This window comes from Oryctolagus cuniculus, chromosome 19 (genome assembly GCF_964237555.1).
Source record: "Oryctolagus cuniculus chromosome 19, mOryCun1.1, whole genome shotgun sequence".
NCBI classification, from domain to species: domain Eukaryota; kingdom Metazoa; phylum Chordata; class Mammalia; order Lagomorpha; family Leporidae; genus Oryctolagus; species Oryctolagus cuniculus.
Genome location: NC_091450.1, coordinates 61,789,279 through 61,801,882, shown reverse-complemented (window position 1 = coordinate 61,801,882; position 12,604 = coordinate 61,789,279). Strand labels below are relative to the sequence as shown.

Genomic DNA, 12,604 nt, shown 5'->3' with positions numbered 1-12,604 from the left:
GGGCACAGGTTCTAGTTCACGCTGCTCCTCTTCTGATCTAGCTCTCTGCTATGGACTGGGAAAGCGGTAGAAGATGGCCCAAGTCCTAGGACCCTGCACCTACGTGGGAGACTGGGATAAGCTCCTCGTTCATAACTTTGGATCGGCTAACTTCAAGCCATTGTGGCCATTTGGGGATGAACCAGCAGAGGGAAGATCTCTCTCTCTCTCTCTCTCTCTCTCTCTCTCTCTCTCTATATATATATATATATATATATATATTTATATATCTTTACCTTTTTCAGAAATTCTATCTTTCAAATAAATAAATCTTTAAAAAATGAAAAAGAGGCCGGCGCTGCAGCGCCATAGGCTAATCCTCTGCATGCAGCGCCGGCACACCGGGTTCTAGTCCCGGTTGCTGTTTGTTCTACTCCCGCTGCTCCACAGTGGCCATTGGAGGGTGAAACAATGGTAAAAGAAGACCTTTCTCTCTTTCTCTCTCTCTCTCACTGTCCACTCTGCCTGTCCAAAAAAGTAAAAGAAAAAGAAGCAAGAATGTTACTTTAGTATAGTTGTGACAATCTGTGATTACTTTAAATTTAGAGTGTATTGAATAAATGGTTATTTTTCCTTTCAACCAATTATATTTGTTGCTTATATTCACACTAAACTAGTGTTTCTGTTTTTTTTCCTTATTGTTAGAAGATTTATTTTGTTTACCACAAAAACACTGTTACATACAGAGAGAGAGAAAGAGGAAGAGATCTTCCATCTGTTGCTTGACTTCTCAAATGGCCAAAACAGCCAGCACTGGACCAAGATGAAGACAGGAACCAAGAGCCTTTTCCAGGTGTCCCACATGGGTGCAAAGTCACAAGCACTTGGGTTGTCCTTTGCTGCTTTGATGCACTAGCATAAAGCAGGATCAGAAATGGACTAGGGACTAGAGCTGTGGCATTCTGAGTAAAGGTGCCTCCTGCAGTGTCGGCATCCCATATGGGTGCTGGGTCAAGTCCAGCTGGACGACTTCTGTAAGCTGACCTCAAGCCACAAATTACATTCCAGGCTTCATCAGGTTCTTGTGTTCCTAAGCACAACACCTATCCAGTTTTCTTCCACATAAGCCTCTCTCCATCCCTGGTATTCCAAGACCTTTGTAGAAGTTTCCTAATTAACCGTGCACCCATACCACAGTCCCTAAGAAAGACCACACCACACCCATCACCGTTTCTTTACCCTCATTTTCCCAAGGTTGTTGCCCAGGCCCTGTCCCAGGTCTAACACTTGGAGACTCCACCAGTTCTTCTAGTAGACCTACCAGCTCCTCCCTATTACAACTCTACTGAGGTCACCTGACCCCTCCATTAAATCCTTCCATTTCCCTATCTATATCACAGGATAGTGATAGACAGAAATTACCTGATTGCAGCTCCCAACACCCTGCATGCCATAGGTTCTTCCATGACATCTAACCCTCCACTCCCACCACACAATTTACTTCCAATCCCATCATTCTTAGCCCCAAAATCTCAAACCCAAACTTTTATTAACACATCTCCAAACCAGACCTCTTGGGTTTTGTATTCTGACTCAACAGCACACACTTTTCCTCCAGGTCTCCCTCCCATTTCCCAGATACCCAAGTCTTCCCCTCTTACCATCTTCTTTGGCCCCTAATTCTCTGCAGAGCCCGGGGACTCATTCCCCTACTTCCTATCCAACCCGGTCTCCATGGTCTCCAACTCTACTGAAGCCCACCAGGCCCCTACATTTCTCTCCATGCCTGTGGGGCTACCCACATGACCCTCCCTGTTACAAGATGGAAGTCCACATCACTGCTTGCCTGAGCTGCCCAACCCCAGGGAACGGGCTGTCCCTTCCCTTTCCCTTGGGCACCCAGGCCACAGCCACCACTGGGGTGGCCACATCTGCTCACCAGTTGCTCCTCTCCAGGATGAAGGCCCAGCTGGGGTTGAGCAGAAGCCATGCAGTCTCCGGAACTGGAAGATTATCCAGCAGCTGAGCTTCAGCGTCCACCCTGCATTAGTTTCACATCTGTGTCCTCTGCGGGGGAGGAGGGGAAACAGACATCTGCTTCTTGGCTTCCTCATGGCTGAGCTGCTGCCCACCCGTGCTGCCTCTGAACCTGCGGATTTGGGGGAGAACGCCATGGGAAGATGCCCTGGATATCTCTGTACCGTAAATTTAAGTGCAGCTAATCCCTCCCGCACTCTCCAAGCCTACCATAACACTACTGCCAATAACACCACCAGTCGACAATGACGCCACTGCAGCAGACGTCGCCTACTTCTCCCTGAGGCCTACTGCGCAAGCGCCATCCAACTAACACCCGCCCCTTCCTCCCAGGATACACAGCGTCAGCGGAAGAAGCCGCGCTGCCTTGATGAACCAGGGACAACCACCTTAGTAGCCACAGCCTGGCATGGCCGCCCTGTGCTCACCATGATCAGCAGTGCTCCAGGGACATCGGGGATCGCCATCCAGTGCACCAGAAGCTCCGGGGCAGTATGCAGCTCTCTAGACCTCCGGGCTGACACCCAGCCACTCCCATTGGTGCAGCGCTCTGCCAAACTGCCCGTGGTCAGGGTACAGAACGGCGGATGCCTGCCTAGCATCCCTGGCCTGGTCGGAGCCAGGGCTGCTGCCCGGAGTCAGACAAGCAGGGCTGGTGCTGTGTTACACCGCGTTAAAGCCACGGCATGCAGTGCTGTCTTTCCATGTGGGTGCCAGTGTGCGTTCTGGCAACACCACTTCCAATCCAGCTCCCTCCTAACATGCCTGGGGAAGCGGTGGAGGATGTCCAAATTCCTTGGGACCCTGCAGCCACATGGGAGACCCAGAAGGTGGTCCTGGATCCTGACTTCATATTGGCTCAGTCTGGCCATCACGGTATTTTGGGGAGTGTACTGGCAAATGGAAGACCTTCCCCCTCTCTCACTCTCATCCTCTCTCTCTCTCACGTGCTCTTGCTGTTTTTCTCTCTGTTTTTCTTGCAAATGAATGCATGAAAACTTTTTTTAAAAAACCACATTATCATCTCATTACATACAGAGAAATAATCAGAAGAGATTCACTCTCATTCATGCTAAAAAAAAAACACAGAGTGGGTATAGAAGGAATAGGCATCAAAATCATAAAGGCTATGTATGACAAATCAACAGCCAATGCCATGCTGGATGGGCAAAAAGTGAAAGCATTTTTGTCAAACATGTAACACAAGGATGGCCCCTTTTTCCACTCTGAATGCAGTACTGTAAATTTTGAAAGAGAAAGAAAGAAAGAAAAAAACTGCACCATATTTTAAGAGAGGAAGTGAAATTCTAAATGCTTTCAGGTGACATGATATGGTACCAGAAAAAAACTAAAACAATCCACCAAAAACACTGCTAGACCTGGTGAAACAATTCTTGAAGTCACTGGTTACAAATAAACATAGTGTGTAAGCAGCAGTGCTTATACATTAATGATGAACTCACTGACAGAGCAATCAACAATAATCCCAAGGACAATAAGCACAGAAATCAAATGTTTAAGACTAAATTTAACCAAAGAAGCCAAAGAGCTCTATCATGAAAATCACCATACACTGATATAAGAAATCACCAACGACTCAAAAAATGGAAAGATATCCCTTTTGGTGGATTTGAAGAATCAGTCTAATTAAAATTTCTACCTTACCTAACACTACCTAAAGATTCAACCAAAATTATATCAAAACGGCAATGACGTTCTTTACAGAATTACATAAAACAACCTAAAATTCATACAAAATCACAGAAGATGCAGAATAGCTAAGGTGTTACTGGGCAAAAAACGAAGCAAGGCCGGCACCGCAGCTCACTTGGCTAATACTCTGCCTGTGGCAGCAGCACCCCGGGTTCTAGTACCAGTTGGGGTGCTGGATTCAAAACTAAATAAACGGGATTAAATGAAATTAAAATCTTTGCACAGCAAAGGAAATCATCATAGACTGAAGAGACATCCAACAGGATGAGAAAAAGATATCTGTCAGCTACCTATCTGACAAAGGATTAATATCAAGAATGCATCTGCAACTTTAAAAAAACAACAGCAAAAAAAAAAAAACAACCACCAACCAATCCAATTATGAAATGGCCAAAGGAACTCAACAGACAGTTCCCCATAGATATACAGATGCCCAATAAATATAGGGAAAAATAGCAACATCACAAGCTATCAGGGAAACGCAAATCCAAACCACAATGAGATATCAGCTCACACGTACATATTGGCTAAAACCCAAAGGACAGAGAGTCTCAATGAGGAGGAGGACGTGGGAAAAGGGGAACAATTACACACTGGTGGTGGGAATGTAAATTAGTGCAGTCACTGTGGAAAACAGTATGGAGATTTCTTAAGAAACCAGAAACAAACTTGTGATATGATATGAAGCCAGCCCTCTACTGGCTAGAACCCAAAATACATAAACGTATTGTTATCAGGGAGATACGTCCACCACAATATTTCTTGCAGTATGGCTCACAGCAGCGACAACAAGAAAATGTTAAAGACTTCAAACATCATCAGATGAATGGATAAGAATAATTCTCTCTATATATACACAAAAACACACACACACACAATGAAACAAACTTACAAATCCCTCTTTCCACAGACTTTTTCATGGACCCTCATGATACTCTCTGCAGTACCTTAAATAACTAGAACAAATGTGGGCACATAGCAGACACTCCTTTGAAAGCCAAGAAAAATATATTTACCAAGAGAAACTCCTCTGCCCAGATTCTGACTTCTACAAGCCACAAACTTCATTCATAGGCTAAATCAGGATCTCCATGTTCCCAAGCCACTTATCAACCCTTTTTCTTTCAAATAACCTCTTATCCATCTCTTGGTAGTCTGCACACTTTGGTCAAATTTCCTGATTAACTCAGCTCCCATTCCACAATCCCTCCTGAAACTTCCCTCTGCCCACCTCCTGATATCCTATCCCTCAGTTTAACTAAGGTTTCTCCACTCGGCCTGTCCCGGATCTCACACTCTGATGCTCCACTAGTTCTTACAAGCAGACCTATTACAGCTCCTCCCTATTACAACTCTCCTCAAAGTCGCCTGCCTTCCTCCTCACAGTCCTTCCATTTTGCTTTTCTATCATAGGATGGTGACATACAGACACACACTGCTTTCAGCTCCCAAAACCTTGCATGACCCAGGTTCTTCCATGCATTTAACCCTCCACTCCTGCCGCATGAAGTACTTGCAATCCCATTGTCCTTAGCCTGAAAATCTAAAACCCAAACAACTATTACCACGTCTCTCCAAACCAGACTCATGTTTTGTTCTCTGAGTCAACACATGGCAGTTTTCCTCCCAGTTTCCCCTCCCACTGCCTGGACAACAAATTTTCCCTTCTTAGGATGTTCTTTGGGCCTTAATTCTCAGCAGAGCCCCAGGGAATTCATTCCCCAATCTTATTCACCTCTGTCTCTGTGGTTCCTCTATTCTAGGAATGCTAGGTCCCCAAATTTCTGTCTCCACATGTATAGGGCTCCCACCACTTGACCCTGCATCCCAAAGGTTGGAAGTCCACCTTGCTCTCAGCCTGGACGCCCAACCCCAGGGCACACGGTTCCCTTCCCTTCCCTTCTCTCCTCCTTGGGCCCAAGGGCTGCCATCAACAGGACACAACCACATCTACTAACCAGTTACTCCTGTCCAGGATGAAGGCCCAGCTGGGTTTTACAAGGAAGCAGAGCAGTCCCCAGAAATGGAAGATTACCCAGCAGCTGAACTTCAGCGTCAACTCGGTGTCCAGTTTCATATCCATGAAAATGTCTACAAATAACGTTACAAAATATTAAGAAATGGAAGAAGACACACAAAAACGGAAAAATCTTCCATGTTGACTCATTGGCAAAATCAACAAAATGCAAATATCCATTCTACCATAAGCAATTTACAGACAAAATGGGATCACGAGCAAAGGTCAAATAGCATTTTGCCCAGATGGAGAGAAAGCAATGCTAAAATTCATATGAAAACACAGAACATCTGAATAGAGAAAGCAACCTTATACAACATAAAAAACTCATAGCATTGCAATAACACATTGCAGACACAGCACAGGACAGTTACAATCAAAACACTTTGCTAGAGGCAAAAAAAATGACATATAGACAAAGTAACAGAAAAGAAACACCTGAAATAACACAAACATCTACAACTACTCTGTCTTTCAAGAAGGAGCTAAAGATCAATCCCAGGTTCAAAGGACCGTTTCTTCAAAACAAGGTCCTGAGAAAACTGGACCTCCACATGCACTTCTATGAAAGAAGACCCATACTTTGCACCTTATACATAAAGCAACTAAAACACGTCAAGGAACAAAATCTAAAACTCAATATCATCATATTATTAGAGAACATTGGGGAATACTGAATTACATTGACTTAGGGAAAGATTTCTCGGAAAAAAATGCCAGTAGCACAATAAAAGCTGAAACAAACGAATGTGATTCCATCAAGCTGAGAAGCTTCTGCACTAGAAAAGGAACACTCAGTAAAGTAAAGAGGCAACCAAAAGGATGGGAGAAACGATTTGCTAACTATGAAACTGAAAAAAGATTAATATCCAGGCCAGCGCCGCTGCTCAATAGGCTAATCCTCCACCTGCAGCACTAGCACTCCGGGTTCTAGTCCCAGTCAGGGCGCCAGATTCTGTCCCTGTTGTTCCACACTATACCCCTCACCATTTTCTTACCCTCACTTTTCCTAAGGTTATTGCCCAGGCCCTGTCCCAGGTCTAACACTTGGAGACTCCACCAGTTCTACTAGTAGACCTACAAGCTCCTCCCTATTACAACTCTACTGAAAGTCACCTGACCTCCTCCATACACTCCTTCCATTTCCCTGTCTATATCACAGAGTGGCAATATAAAGAAATTACCTGATTTCTACACCCAACACCTTGCATGCCATAGGTTCTTCCATGACATCTAACCCTCCACTCCCACCACACAATTTACTTCCAATCCCATCATTCTTAGCCCCGAAATCTAAAACCCAAACTTTTATTAACACATCTCTCCAATCCAGACCTCTTGGGTTTTGTATTCTGACTCAACAGCACACACTTGTCCTCCAGGTCTCCCTCCCATTTCCTGGAAACCGAAGTATTCCCCTATTACCATGTTCTTTGGCCCCTAATGCTCTGCAGAGCCCCGGGGAACTCATTCTCCAACATAATACCCACCCTGTTTCCATGCTCTCATACTCTACTGAAGCCCACCAGGCCCCTACATTTCTCCCCATGTCTGTGGGACTACCCACATGACCCTCCCTGCCACAGGGCGGAAGTCCACATCACTATTTGCCTGGGCCCCCAATCCCAGGGAACGCGCTGTCCCTTCCCTTCCCCTTGGGCACCCAGGACATGGACACAGCTGAGGGGGCCACATCTGCTCACCAGTTGCTCTTCTCCAGGAAGAAGGTCCAGCTGGCATTGAGCAGGACACCATGCAGTCTCTGGAACTGGAAGAACACCCGGCAGTTGCGCTTCACCGTCCACTCTGGGTTAGTTTCACATCCGTGCCCTGTATGAGGGAGCAGGGGAGGCAGACATCCACTTCTTGGCTTCCTCCCAATAGATCTGCTGCCCACCCCCACGGCCTCCAAGCCTGCAGATTTGGGGGGAGAATGTCGCTGGGTAGATGCCCTGGGCATCTCTGTCCCATAAGTTAAATGCAGTAAATATCTCCTGCACTCTTCAAGCCTACCATACTGCTGCAGCCTATAACACCTCTTTCTCTCTCTCACTCTCATCTTCTCTCTCTCTCGCTCACCTGTTCTCACTATGTTTCTCTCTCTGTAATTCTCGCAAAAAATGCAATAAATATTTTTTTTTAAAAAAAAGCACATTATCATCTCATTAGATACAGAGAAACAACCTGAAAAGATTCAATCCCATTCATTATTAAAAAAAAAAAAACCTCCACAAAGTAGGTATAAAAGGAATAGGCGGGCCGGCGCCACAGCTCACTAGGCTAATCCTCTGCCTTGAGGCGCCAGCACACTGGGTACTAGTCCTGGTCGGGGCGCTGGATTCTGTCCCGGCTGCCCCTCTTCCAGGCCAGCTCTCTGCTGTGGCCAGGGAGTGCAGTGGAGGATGGCACAGTGCTTGGGCCCTGCACCCCATGGGAGACCAGGATAAGTACCTGGCTCCTGCCATCGGATCAGCACGGTGCGCCTGCCACAGGGCGCCAGCCGCGGCGGCCATTGGAGGGTGAACCAACGGCAAAAGGAAGACCTTTATCTCTGTCTCTGTCTCTCTCTCTCTCACTGTCCACTCTGTCAAAAAAAAAGGATTAGGCATCAAAATCGTAAAGGCCATGTATTACAATTCAAAGCCAATGGCATGCTGGATGGGCAAAAAGTGAAAGCATTTTTGTCAAACATGTAACACAAGGATGTCCCTTTTTACCACTCTGACAGAATGCAGTACTATAAATTTTCACAACTGAAAGGAGAATAAAGAAAGAAATAAACAGCACCTAGATTATAAAAGACAAATTGAAATTCTAAATGCTTTCAGGTGACATGATATGGTACCAGAAAAAACTAAAACAATCCACCAAAAACGCTGCTAACTGGTGAAACAATTAAGTGAAGTCACAGGTTACAAATAAGCATACTGTGTAAGCAGCAGTGTTTATACATTAATGAGGAACTCACTGACACAGCAATCAAAAAAATCCCAAAGATAATAATGACAGAAATAAAATGTTTAAGACTAAATGTCACTAGCGCCACAGCTCACTAGGCTAATCTTCTGCCTTGCAGTGCTGGCACACTGGGTTCTAGTCCCGGTTGCCCCTCTTCCAGGCCAGCTCTCTGCTGTGGCCAGGGAGTGCAGTGGAAGATGGCCCAAGTGCTTGGGCCCTGCACCCTATGGGAGACCAGGAGAAGCACCTGGCTCCTGCCATCGGATCAGCAATGTGCACCGGCCACAGTGCTCTGGCCGCAGCAGCCATTGGAGGGTGAACCAACGGCAAAAGGAAGACCTTTCTCTCTGTCTCTCTCTCTCTCTTACTGTCCACTCTGCCTGCCAAAAAAAAAAGATTAATGTAAGCAAAGAAGCCAAAGAGCTCTATCATGAAAATCACCATACTGATGAAAGAACTCACCAAGGACACAAAAAATGGAAAGATATCCCTTTTGGTGGATTTGAAGAATCAGTATAATAAAAATCTCTACCCCACCTAAAGCTACCTAAATATTCAATTAAATTTGTATCCAAACACCAATGACATTCTTTATAGAATTACATATAACAAACTGAAAATTTATAAAAATCACACAAGATCCAGAATAGATAAGGTGTTCCTGAGAAAAAAGACAAAACAAAATTAGCCTAGATGCCTCACAACATCTGATTCAAAGTATTCTACAAATCTACCCTAAACAAAATATCAAAGCACTTGCATAAAAAGTGACACACAGACCAGTGGAAGAAAACAAGGCGAGCTCCAATATTAATCCAAATATGTACAACACCAGATTTTTAGGATTCAGACCTATCCATCGGAGTAAGGAAAAACTCTTCAACAAATGCCGTTGGCAAAAAATGGATGTATTTGTGTAGAACATTGAAATTAGATTCATAATTCCCATAAAATAGGAAAATCAACTCAAAACAGATCAGAGACCTAAATCTATAACCTGAGACTACGAAGCTTTTTGAAGGTAATACAAAGAAAAGCTCCAAGACACTGGAATAGGTGATGACCCTTGGAAAAGACCCTCAAAGACCAGCAGCAAAATCAAAACTAAACAGATGGGATTAAATGAAATTAAAAGCTTTGCACAGCAAAGGAAGTCATCACAGATAGAAGAGACATACAACAGAATGAGCAAAAGATATCTGTCAGCTACCTATCTGACAAAGGATTAATATCAAGAATACATCTGCAACTTAGAAAAAAATAGCAGCAAAAAAAACACAACCAATCCAGATATGAAATGGCCAAAGGAACTCAACAGAAAGTTCCCCATAGATATACAGATGGCCAACAAATACAGGAAGAAATGCTCAACATCATAACCTATGAGGGAAATGCAAATCCAAACCACAATGGGATATCAGCTCACACGTACATACTGGCTAAAACCCAAAGGACGGAGAGTCACAATGATGAGGAAGATGTGGGACAAGAAGAACACTTACACACTGTGGTGGGAATGTAAATTGGTGAAGCTGCTGTGGAAAACGGTATGGAGATTTTTAAGAAACCAGAAATAGACTTGCCATATGATGGAGCAACCCATCTATTGGATATAACCCAAAACACATGAACATATTCTATTAGAGAGATACGTCCACCACAATATTTATTGCAGTATGCTTCACGGCAGTGAAAACAAGACATTTTCATCAGTTAAATGCGTAAGCATAATACTATACATACATACGTACACACACACACACACTCTCACACACACAATGAAACAACCTTACAAATCCCTCTTTCCACAAACTTTTTCAAAAACCCTCATGATACTCTCTGCATTACCTTAAGTAATTAGAACAAATGTGGGCACATAGCAGACACTCCTTTGAAAGCCAAGAAAAACACGTTTACCAAGAGAAAGTCCTCTGCTATAATTCTGACTTCTACAAACTGACTATAAGCCACAAACTTCATTCCCAGCCAAAGACAGGGTCTCCAGGTTCCCAAGCCCCTATCAACCCTTATTTTATTTCAGATAAGATCCTCTCCATCTCTTGGTACTCTGTAGACTTTGCTCAAATTTCCTGATTAACTCAGCACCCATTCCCCAGTCCCTCCTGGAAGTTCCCTCTGCCCGCCTCCTGATATCCTTTCCCTCACCTTTCCTAAGGTTTCTCCCCAGGCCCTGTCCCGGATATCACACTATGATGTTCCACTGGTTCTTACATGTAGACCTACCAGCTCCTCCCTATTACAACTCTCCTCAAAGTCACCTGCCTTCCTATCCACAATCCTTCCATTTTACCTATCATAGGATAGTGACATACAGAAATAACCTGTTTTCAGCTCCCCAAACCTTGCATGACCCAGGTTCTTCCATAGCATCTAACTCTCTACTGCCGCTGCATGAAGTACTTGCAATCCAATTATCCTTAGCTTGAAATTCTAAAACCCAAAAACTATTACCAGGTCTCCTAAAACGAGACATCTTATGTTTTGTACTCTGAGTCAACACATGAAGTTTTCCTTCCAGGTCTCCCTCCCACTGCCTGGAAACCCAGTCTTCCCTGCTTAGCATGTTCTATGGGCCTTAATAAACTACAAAGAACCAGGGAACTCATTCACCAACATCTTATTCACTTCTGTCTCTGTGGCCCCCACTCAATTCTAGGAATGCTAGGCCCCCACATTCTGTCTCCACATGTATATAGGGCTCCCCGAGTTGACCCTCCATCCCAAAGGTTGGAAGTCCACCTTGTTCTCAGCCTGGCCAGCCCAACTGCAGGGAACAGGGTTCCCTTCCCTTCCCTCCGTTCCCCTTTGGGCCCAAGGGTTGCCATCAACAGGGCGCAGCCACATGTACTAACCAGTTGCTCCTGTCCAGGGTGAAGGCACAGCTGGGTTTTACCAGGAAGCCAAGGAGGTTCCAGAAATGGAAGATTACCCAGCAGCTGAACTGCAGCGTCAACTCGGTGTCCAGTTTCATATCCATGAAAATGTCTGCAAAAAAGTTACAAAATATTAAAGAAATGGAAGAAAACACACAAAAATGGAAAAATCTTCCACGCTGACTCATTCACAAAATCAACATAATGCAAATATCCACACTACCATAAGCAATTTACAGACACAATGGGATCCCGAGCAAAGGTCAAATAGCATTTTGCCCAGATGGAGAGAAAACAATGCTAAAATTCTTATGAAAGCACAGAACATCTGAATAGAGAAAGCAACCTTATACAACATTGACAAAACTCGAAGCATCACAATAACAAATTGCCAAACACAGCACAGGACAGTTACAATCAAAACAGCTTGGTATAGTAAAAAACTGACATATAGAACAAAGGAACAGAAAAGAATCACCTGAAATAACCCACACATCAACAACTAATCTATCTTTGAAGAAGGAGCTGAAGATCAATCCCAGGTGCAAGGGACAGTTTCTTCAAAAAATGGTCCTGAAAACTGCACAGTCATGCAGAACTCTGAAAGAAGACCCATACCTTACATCTATAAAAAAAGCAACTAAATGGCTGGCACTGTGCCTCAATAGGCTAATCCTCCACCTGTGGTGCAGCACACCGGTTTCTAGTCCCGGTTGGTGCACCAGATTCTGTCCCGGTTGCCCCTCTTCCAATCCAGCTCTCTGCTGTGGCCCAGGAGTGCAGTGGAGGATGGCCCAGGTCCTTGGGCCCTGCACTCACATGGGAGACCAGGAGAAGCACCTGGCTCCTGGTTTCAGATGAGCGCAGTGCACTGGCCGCAATGCACCAGCCACAGTGGACATTGGAGGGTGAACCAACGGAAAAGGAAGACCTTTCTATCTCTCTCTCTCATTATCCACCACTCTGCCTGTCAAAAAAAAAGCTACTAAAAACACTTCAAGGAACA

At 44.6% G+C, this 12,604-nt stretch overlaps 1 long non-coding RNA gene across 2 annotated transcripts; it reads right to left on the bottom strand.

The window, feature by feature from the left end:
- Positions 1-420: 420 nt before the first annotated feature.
- Positions 421-11,711, bottom strand: LOC103346194 (uncharacterized). 2 transcript variants are annotated; one of them, XR_011384418.1, is made up of 4 exons: positions 11,578-11,711; positions 7,450-7,576; positions 5,688-5,820; positions 421-2,128 (listed from the first exon to the last, which is right to left on the bottom strand). It is a non-coding gene; the product is annotated as an uncharacterized lncRNA (long non-coding RNA). The 2 variants fall into 2 exon arrangements; XR_007917780.2 differs by lacking the exon at positions 5,688-5,820.
- Between the last annotated feature and the right edge of the window lie 893 nt (positions 11,712-12,604).